An 11,188-nucleotide genomic window follows, 5' to 3' on the forward strand; every position below is an offset into this window, starting at 1 on the left:
TTCACATTCCTGCACAGGTCCAGAGTGTTTACACTCCCTTCATCCCAGCCGTGATTGGCTCCTCCTCCTCTCCCCCCCCCCCCCCTCACGACCCTGAACAGGATGAGCAGTTAAAGGTAATGAAACGATGGATTGCTGCACAGCTGCATTGCAGTGAATGAGACCTGGACTGTGGATCCAGGTCCAGTCCGTAGACCAGTGGTCCTCACCCAGTGGTCCTCACCTAGTGGTCCTCACCCAGTGGTCCTCACCTAGTGGTCCTCACCCAGTGGTCCTCACCCAGTGGTCAGCAGCCGGTCTGAAGGTCGATGGGTTTGACCCCCTGGACATGTTGGAACACGTTATGCGAATTCACGTGACCTTCAGCGGAGAGTTTTCTCTACGTGCGACCTCTGACCTCCGCTTTGACCACCGGCCATCGTCTGGGCAGATTTCCCCCTCGTATCACGGTGGACATTTATTTTGAAAGGTCGGGACAGGATGCAGAGGGAAGAAGGACTGGACCTCAGCCCTGCAGGAGTCTCACGTCTTGTTTCCTTCCTCACTCCCCACATGCGGAGCTCTGTGGGTCAGGGCGTGAGCGCGCCCTAGGGGTCAGGGCGTGAGCGCCCCCTAGAGGTCAGGATGTGAGCGCCCCCTAGAGGTCAGGATGTGAGCGCCCCCTAGGGGTCAGGATGTGAGCGCCCCCTAGGGGTCAGGATGTGAGCGCCCCCTAGAGGTCAGGTTGTGAGCGCCCCCTAGAGGTCAGGTCGTGAGCGCCCCCTAGGGGTCAGGTCGTGAGCGCCCCCTAGGGGTCAGGATGTGAGCGCCCCCTAGAGGTCAGGACGTGAGCGCCCCCTAGGGGTCAGGGCGTGAGCGCCCCCTAGAGGTCAGGACGTGAGCGCCCCCTAGAGGTCAGGGCGTAAGCGCCCCCTAGGGGTCAGGACGTGAGCGCCCCCTAGAGGTCAGGGCGTGAGCGCCCCCTAGGGGTCAGGGCGTAAGCGCCCCCTAGAGGTCAGGGCGTGAGCGCCCCCTAGAGGTCAGGGCGTGAGCGCCCCTAGGGGTCAGGATGTGAGCGCCCCCTAGGGGTCAGGATGTGAGCGCCCCCTAGAGGTCAGGGCGTGAGCGCCCCTAGGGGTCAGGATGTGAGCGCCCCCTAGAGGTCAGGATGTGAGCGCCCCCTAGAGGTCAGGGCGTGAGCGCCCCCTAGGGGTCAGGACGTGAGCGCCCCTAGGGGTCAGGGCGTAAGCGCCCCCTAGAGGTCAGGGCGTGAGCGCCCCCTAGAGGTCAGGATGTGAGCGCCCCCTAGAGGTCAGGGCGTGAGCGCCCCTAGGGGTCAGGATGTGAGCACCCCCTAGAGGTCAGGACGTGAGCGCCCCCTAGGGGTCAGGGCGTGAGCGCCCCCTAGGGGTCAGGATGTGAGCGCCCCTAGGGGTCAGGATGTGAGCGCCCCCTAGGGGTCAGGGCGTGAGCGCCCCCTAGGGGTCAGGATGTGAGCGCCCCCTAGAGGTCAGGACGTGAGCGCCCCCTAGGGGTCAGGACGTGAGCGCCCCCTAGGGGTCAGGACGTGAGCGCCCCTAGGGGTCAGGATGTGAGCGCCCCCTAGAGGTCAGGGCGTGAGCGCCCCCTAGGGGTCAGGATGTGAGCGCCCCCTAGAGGTCAGGACGTGGCGCCCCTAGGGTCAGGCGTGAGCGCCCCTAGGGGTCAGGATGTGAGCGCCCCTAGGGGTCAGGGCGTGAGCGCCCCCTAGGGGTCAGGATGTGAGCGCCCCCTAGAGGTCAGGCTGCATGCTACAGGCTGCATGCTACACGCTACAGGCTGCATGCTACATGCTGCATGCTACACGCTACATGCTACACGCTACAGGCTACACGCTACACGCTGCATGCTACACGCTACATGCTACACGCTACAGGCTACACGTTACACGCTGCATGCTACATGCTGCATGCTACACGCTACAGGATGCATGCTACACGCTACAGGCTGCATGCTACACGCTGCACGCTACACTCTACAGGCTGCATGCTACATGCTGCATGCTACAGGCTGCATGCTCCACGCTACAGGCTGCATGCTCCACGCTACAGGTTGCATGCTACACGCTACACGCTGCATGCTACACGCTACAGGCTGCATGCTACACGCTACAGGTTGCATGCTACATGCTACAGGCTACATGCTACACGCCGCATGCTACAGGCTGCATGCTACACGCTACACGCTGCATGCTACACGATACAGGCTGTATGCTACACGCTACAGGCTGTATGCTACAGGCTGCAAGCTACACGCTAGTCGGCATGCTACAGGCTGCATGCTACACGCTACAGGCTGTATGCTACACGCTACAGGCTGCATGCTACAGGCTGCATGCTACACGCTACAGGCTGCATGCTACACGCTACAGGCTGCACGCTACAGGCTGCATGCTATAGGCTACAGGCTGCATGCTATACGCTACAGTCTGCACGCTACATGCTGCATGCTGCATGCTACACGCTGCATGCTACAGTCTGCATGCTACAGGCTCCATGCTACATGCTACACACTGCATGCTACACGCTGCATGCTACACACTGCATGCTACAGGCTGCATGCTACAGGCTGCATGCTACACGCTACACACGGCATGCTACACACTGCATGCTACAGGCTGCATGCTACACGGCATGCTACACGCTGCATGCGACAGTCTGCATGCGACAGTCTGCATGCTACAGGCTGCATGCTACACGCTGCATGCTACACGCTGCATGCTACACACTACAGGATGCATGCTACATGCTACAAGCTGCATGCTACACGCTGCATGATATACACTGCATGCTACACGATACATGCTGCATGCTACAGGCTGCATGCTACACGCTACAGGCGACACGCTACAGGCTGCATGCTACACGCTACAGGCTACACGCGGCATGCTACACGCTGCACGCTACAGGCTGCATGCTACACGCTACATGCTACACGCTGCATGCTACACGCTGCATGATACACGCTACACGCTGCATGCTACAGGCTACACGCTGCATGCTACACGATACAGGCTGCATGCTACACGCTACATGATGCATGCTACATGCTGCATGCTACACGCTACAGGATGCATGCTACACGCTACAGGCTGCATGCTACACGCTGCACGCTACACACTACAGGCTGCATGCTACAGGCTGCATGCTACACGCTACAGGTTGCATGCTACACGCTACACGCTGCATGCTACATGCTACAGGCTACACGCTACATGCCGCATGCTACACGCTTCATGCTACACGCTACAGGTTACACGCTACACGCTGCATGCTACATGCTGCATGCTACACGCTACAGGATGCATGCTACACGCTACAGGCTGCATGCTACACGCTGCATGCTACACACTACAGGCTACACGCTACACGCCGCATGCTACAGGCTGCATGCTCCACGCTACAGGTTGCATGCTACACGCTGCATGCTACACGCTACAGGCTACATGCTACACGCTACAGGTTGCATGCTACACGCTACAGGCTACATGCTACACGCCGCATGCTGCAGGCTGCATGCTACACGCTACACGCTGCATGCTACACGATACAGGCTGCATGCTACACGCTACATGCTGCATGCTACACGCTACAGTCGGCATGCTACAGGCTGCATGCTACACGCTACAGGCTGCATGCTACACGCTACAGGCTGTATGCTACACGCTACAGGCTGCATGCTACACGCTACAGGCTGCACGCTACAGGCTGCATGCTACAGGCTACAGGCTGCACGCTACACGCTGCATGCTACACGCTGCATGTTACAGTCTGCATGCTACAGGCTCCATGCTACACGCTACACACTGCATGCTACACACTGCATGCTACACACTGCGTGCTACAGGCTGCATGCTACACGCTACACGCGGCATGCTACAGTCTGCATGCTACAGGCTCCATGCTACACGCTACACGCCGCATGCTACACACTGCATGCTACAGGCTGCATGCTACACACGGCATGCTACAGGCTGCATGCTACACGATACATGCTGCATGCTACACGCTACAGGCTGCATGCTACACGCTGCATGCTACACGCTACATGCTACACGCTGCATGCTACACGCTACACGCTGCATGATACACGCTACACGCTGCATGCTACAGGCTACACGCTGCATGCTACACGATACAGGCTGCATGCTACACGCTACATGCTGCATGCTACCACTGCACGCTACATGCTGCATGCTACACGCTGCATGCTACAGGCTACACGTTGCATGCTACAGGCTACACGCTGCAGCCTGGCGCTCGTAGCGATCTCCTCGGCTCGGCGGCGGGGGGCCGAGGCTCAGAGGAAGCGTCCCGCGTGGGAGGAGCAGGCCGCCATATGCTCTCTCTCTGGAGGCGGGCCTTCCTGCTTCATTGGACACGGTGGCAGAGATCTGACCCACAAATACCAGCTCGCAGACGGCGGAGCAAACGCCACGGCGACCGTCACCGGGCGGAAACTTCATCTGGCCTTCACTCACGCCGCTCGTCTCTGTTCTGTTGCTCCGAGTTATTTTCAGACGTGTTGTGACGACGGCGGCCGGAGGAGCAGCGGAGCGGAGAGGCCTCTCGGCCCGTTCCCTTGAGGCTCCTCCCACTTTACATCCTCCAGCACGCCACTCGTGGCCGACGGTCTGGACGTATTCGCCCTCTTTGGAGAGGAGAACAGTCGTGTGCAGCGTGGGTATTAATAGCAGCTGTTAATGAGCTCTTGATTTGGCGTTCACCAGTCGGAGAGAGGTGCAACATTTCAAGTTTGTTTCTAGGCGTCTGTGTTAGATATCACCATTGTTTTAATTTTAGTGTCTAGAAAATCCTCCACACTGAGACAAGAATGTAAATGCTGTAGAAACAATTGTTATATATAACTAAACTATATATAGTTATATATATATATATATCTATATATCTATATATGATAGTTATATATATATAATTATATATATATAACTATATATATATATAACTATATATATATACAGGACTGTCTCAGAAAATTAGAATATTGTGATGAAGTTCTTTATTTTCTGTAATGCAATTAAAAAAAACAAAAATGTCATGCATTCTGGATTCATTACAAATCAACTGAAATATTGCAAGCCTTTTATTCTGATTTATTGCTGATTATGGCTTACAGCTTAAGAAAACTCAAATATCCTATCTCTAAATATTAGAATATCATGAAAAAGTATACTAGTAGGGTATTAAACAAATCACTTGAATTGTCTAATTAACTCGAAACACCTGCAAGGGTTTCCTGAGCCTTGACAAACACTCAGCTGTTATAAATCTTTTTTTAAACTTGGTCTGAGGAAATATTAAAATGTTATGAGATAGGATTTTAGAGTTTTCTTAAGCTGTAAGCCATAATCAGCAATATTAAAAGAATAAAAGGCTTGCAATATTTCAGTTGATTTGTAATGAATCCAGAATGCATGACATTTTTGTTTTTTTAATTGCATTACAGAAAATAAAGAACTTCATCACAATATTCTAATTTTCTGAGACAGTCCTGTATATAGTTATGAGACTCTTTGAGATTAGAATCTCTTTTCCTTCAGATGAACATGTCATGTTGAGGCTTCTCCCTGACGACACGTTGACCTCGTGACTTTAAATCAACGAGGAGAAACACCAGGGACCCACATGTGTTGTCTCTCCTCTCCAGTCCCCCCCCCCCCCCCTCACGCTGCGGCTGAGAAGTGTCTCCACACCTGCACAGCCTGTCAGCGCCCCCTGTAGGCGGCCTCGCGCACTGCGGGGTATTTGGCCTCCGCTCGTCTCCGCGCTCCACGTGCGGAGCATCACCTGCACGGCCACCGGCCACCGGCCCTCCGGTCCGCGGGGAGGAACGGTGGATTTGGCTGGAACCGACAGTCAGCCGCCTGTAAACCGACCGGCCGGATCCCCACACACACCATGGGCCTCCTCTTCCTCCTCCTCTTCCTCACAGCTCCTCTCTGTAAAGGCTCCGGTTCAGCATCCAAAGAGTTTATTTACATCATCCTCCATGTCCATGTCAGACCAGAGGAGCACAATGAAGGGTGTTAGTGGACTTGGAGGTCTGAGGAGGTCTGAGGAGGTCTCTGGAGGTCTGAGGAGGTCTGAGGAGGTCTGTGGAGGTCTGTAGAGGTCTGAGGAGGTCTGTGGAGGTCTGAGGAGGTCTGTGGAGGTCTGTGGAGGTCTGAGGAGGTCTGAGGTGGTCTGAGGTGGTCTGTGGAGGTCTGAGGAGGTCTGTGGAGTTCTGTGGAGGTCTGAGGAGGTCTGTGGAGGTCTGTGGAGGTCTGAGGAGGTCTGAGGAGGTCTGAGGTGGTCTGTGGAGGTCTGACGAGGTCTGAGGAGGTCTGTGGAGGTCTGAGGTGGTCTGTGGAGGTCTGTGGAGGTCTGAGGAGGTCTGGGGAGGTCTGAGGTGGTCTGTGGAGGTCTGAGGAGGTCTGAGGAGGTCTGAGGAGGTCTGTGGATGTCTGTGGAGGTCTGAGGAGGTCTGAGGTGGTCTGTGGAGGTCTGAGGAGGTCTGTGGAGGTCTGAGGAGGTCTGTGGAGGTCTGTCGGCCTCCTCTCCTCCCTCCGTCTCCAGGGGCCTCGGTCAACAGACGGGTCGCAGCGAAGCCACATTTTTAAAGCCGGTGTGCAGATGGACCCCAGCAGGGGGCCGAGGGCCGAGGGCCGCGGTGCCGGGAACCACGTGTTGGAGCTCCTTCACCTGCCGGGCCAGAGATGTTCATTTATATTTATTTATTAATACTAGTGTATATGTAGTGTTTATGATGATGTTGTTTAGTGGTGTTCCCTGATGGTTTAAAGGTTTTTCACATTTAGATTCCCCACACATTGATGTTGTTATCGTCCTCCGATGTGTTTGAATTATCATCATATAAATAATTGATTTGAGACAGAGCGATGCTGCTCCCTAGTGGGAACTAGACGGCATTGCAGTCTCTAGATGGGCACGAGGCACAAATACAGGAACAAGTCATCAAATAGTTAAAAAACATGTGATTAAAGTCATGTGATCAAACGTGAGAATTTTAAGGTGATAGTAAGTTAAAGAAATGTGAGTAAAAGTAAAGTAGAACTTTCCATCTCATAATGTTGACTCACCTGTAGAGTATTTATAACAGTCACGTTCTTCTCTCAGTCTTGTAAATCCGGAGGGGGTTTGGCCCCGCCCCTTTCCACCTGGCTCATCTGGATGGAGAAATGTTGCATCATGGGATTAGCCCCCCCCCCACCCCCCATCACTCACCACAAACAGCGCTGACACACCGCGGCTGAAGTAGACAAGTTTATTTATGATAATAATGAGGATGATGATGATAATATTAACAATTAGTCATAATTATAATAACGTTAATGTCATAATAAATAGAACTCTTCATCTGAAGCACATAAAGAGAAGCATACAGAAAGAGAAAAAACCAAAACACAAAGTTCAGAGAACAGAGCCAGAGGAGGGGGCGGGGCTTCTAGAGATACCTTTTTTTAAATGTTTTTTTTAAACCATTCAATATATCCATTTAAATTTTTTAAACATTTTTTAAAACTTTATTTAACTGGAACATTTACAAAAAGGAGTAAGAGATAGATTTTTTTTTTAAAAACCCCTTATAAATAAATGTTGTCATTATTAGAACAAAATACAAGATTTCGGGGGGAGTGGGGGGTCGGAGGATGTTATGTTTTTTCTTTCTTCCGCCATGAAAGGACAGCCGGGGGGGGGGGGCAAGTAGGGGGAGGGTCATTATGTACAGAACACCAGGATTACAAAAAGGGGGCCAGTCGACTCACTAGAAGGCTCGGTATGGTGGGAGGAGGGTTCCGCATGGGGGCGGGGTCAGGGTAGGGGGGGTCAGGGGGCGGGGTCAGGGGGCGGGGAACTCATCCTGCTCGTGTCACAGCTCAAGCAGGTGTGCTCAGGAAGATCAGGACCACGTCATCATACTGAAGGCATCTGAAGGAAGGGGAGGAGGGGCGGACCAGAACCACCTGACGGACGCACGGCGACTGAACGCGGAAGACCAGCCACACGGAATCGGAAAAAAATATATTCCGGCAATAAATATTGGATAAGAAATACGAGTCGCACGGGAGAAAAGATCTAAGGCAATAAACATATGACGCGTGTTTTTAAAAATAAACTTGCGTCGTGGAAGCCGCGGGGTTCTGTCAGCGCGCCGCAGCCGGACCCCCAGAACGTCTGGACGGACGCCGTGTTGTCCACATCCACCTTCTTTTTATTTATTTTGGAAACAGCCCGATAACTGAGACATGCGATGTGCACATGGCGCCCCCCCCCCTCCCCTCCCCCGCACAGCTCAGGAAGTTGCTGTTTTTATTTTTCAAAAACGTGATTCGTTATGAAGATACAGAATAGATTGTTTTACTAGATAAACAGCGTCAACACGCGACAGTACGTGTGTTTTTACTTTTTTTTTGTTCGTTGCAAAGTGCATAGATCATTCAGTGGACATCACATCACGTGACCAAACCTCGACGTTAGAAAGCCAACGAAAAATACAATAACAGCTTCTCCTCCTCATCAAGCAGTATAGATTTTTTTTTTTACATATATAGATTTTCTCACCTTCCAAAAGCAAACCCCCCCCCCCCGGCACTCCGTAAGTAGGCCAGGTGAGCCAGAAATGAAGCCACAGCTTTAAAAAAAAAAAAGAAGACAATCAAGAAGAGCGTGTGATCGCTGCATGGGGCGACAACCACCGACTTTTACCCCAAGTAGACGCCACAACAGCCAGTTGCCGTGATATAGATACTCTGATATACATGAGAAGCTGTCTGCAGGTGAGGTCATGTGGGTCGGAGCCCTGATTCAGAACAAGTTCCTGCTTTAAAAAAAGAACCTGAAATAAGATGGAAGTTGATCAAGAGGAGTGAGTTCACTGTACAGCGCCGCGGTGGAGTTCACACCGAGCCGCCGCGGAGGTGGCCCGCCCCGAAACCCTCGAAACCGAGTTGTGCTTCCCCCCGAAAACCTGCCCCCCCCCCCCCCCCCGGCGCCACAAATACTCATTGAATACATAAAATGTTTATTTTTCAGGGGGACGAGCAGGTTGTTTTCCCCATATGCAAAAAAAAGCGTCACATCGGGGTCACCGCCCGGCGAAGACGTCGGGGTCACCGCCCGGCGAACACATCAGGGTCACCGCCCGGCGAACACGTCGGGGTCACCGCCCGGCATCGCATCGGGGTCACCGCCCGGCATCGCATCGGGGTCACCGCCTGGCATCGCATCGGGGTCACCGCCCGGCATCGCATCGGGGTCACCGCCTGGCATCGGGGTCACCGCCCGGCATCGCATCGGGGTCACCGCCTGGCATCGCATCGGGGTCACCGCCCGGCGAACACGTCGGGGTCACCGCCCAAATCAAACTTTGGTTTGAGTGAGAAAGGAAAAGAAAAATCGAGATCCGTAAACCTTTTCTTTCTTCTTCTTCTTTCCTAAATCCGACGCCCTCAAACGCACCGCGCCCTGAATCCAACGAAGGAGCGAAATCAACGCAGATGAGATATTATTTTCTTTTTTTCCTGAAGTGTCTGTCGGGTAAAAATAGGATGTGATGTTTTTATGTTGTTTTCATTTGATGAAGGGTGTGTGTGTGTATGTGTGTGTGTGTGTGTGTATGTGTGTGTGTGGCAGTGGGGGAGGGGTTCAGGTTGAGATCAGTTCACACTATCACCGTCACACTTTCAGTCTTATAACACATGATCACATGTTACAGTAAATATCAGGGGGGACATATTTAGTTGGGGGGGGGGTGGTATCTATGTTCGGGGGTCCGAGGCTTACCTGCCCCCCCCCCCCCCCTCTACTCCCTGACATCACCACAGCCCATATAATAGATATGTATATATATTTATATACAGAGGAAAGAATACTTACTTAGACATTAATGTACATTCAAAGAACTGAGCGGCGCCCTCGTGGAACACGTCGACGCTTCTGATGGAAAATATTTACATTTTTTTTTTTTTACTCCTTGCAAAGTTTTCAGTGCTGCAAAAAAATTTAATAAAAACGAAATAAACACATACAATATTCTCAGAATACATTGACGAAAACAAATAAATAAACAATTGACACATTCCGGCTCTCGTTCCTCGTCGCCGTGGGGGGGGGGGGGGGGGCACGACTCCTCCCTAAATGTTTTAGCTAGCAGCGCAGTGTCTCCGCCACAGCCGTGTTTTGGTAATGCACCTGCTGACGGCGTCCGACGGGTCACTGGGTTGTAATCAGTCTGTGACGTGGGCGTCGCCGGGGGGAACGTGCCTCCTCGGTGGTCGTTCGCACCTCGCCGCCGGCGCAGTCGGTCGGTCAAGAGGGGCGTACCGGGGGGGGAGGGGCTCGGCTTTACGCCGGCTCAACCGTCCCCGCCCCCCCCAACGCTGTAAACCAGTGACGGAGGGTGGGGATGCCCAATGGTGCTGCCAGGAGAAAAGTGACATCACGACAGTATCCGCGGGTTTGGACGTCCCGCTAACATAGCATAGCGTAGCATAGCGTAGCATAACGTAGCGTAGCGCTGCCGGGCGGGGACGCCGAGCCACCGGGAGGAAGGAGCGGCCGTCACCGCCAGGCCGGGAACGGATAACAAAGAAAAGAAAAAGAAAGAAGGAAAAGGAGGTCGGGGAGGTTGGAAGGAAGAAGGCGGAGCAGTGAGACCAGGAGGCTGACCTTTGACTCCGCCCACAGGAAGTACAGCGTAGAAAGTGCTTCTGCCCCCCCGCCACCTTTCTGTTCAATGTTTTTGATTTCACGACCTGGGCGACCAGTAGAGAGGGGAGGGGGGCAGTGGGAGGGGCCTCCTCCTCCTGCATCAAGGGCCCACTGTTCACCTCTCTGACCAAAACAACAACATAAAAACATATTTTGTACATATATACTGCTTTATCCACACTTTTTTTTCTTTCTTTTTTTTACCATTGTAAATCACAAAAGTATAGAAAAATAAAATGTTTTATAATAACAGGACACGTTTCATTCTCTCTCTCTCTTTTCTCCCCGACATTAAGGTAGTGGTCCGTCCGTCAAGTTTTGTGTCCGGTGTGACGCCGCGGGCGCCTCCCGTCCGCCCTCACCGGCCTCAGTAGAGGAACTCCTCCTCCTCTTCCTCCTCCTCCTCCTCCTCCTCCTCTTCTCGTTGTGTTATTTTCTTA

This window comes from Pseudoliparis swirei, chromosome 23, assembly GCF_029220125.1.
Source record: "Pseudoliparis swirei isolate HS2019 ecotype Mariana Trench chromosome 23, NWPU_hadal_v1, whole genome shotgun sequence".
Lineage (NCBI taxonomy): Eukaryota > Metazoa > Chordata > Actinopteri > Perciformes > Liparidae > Pseudoliparis > Pseudoliparis swirei.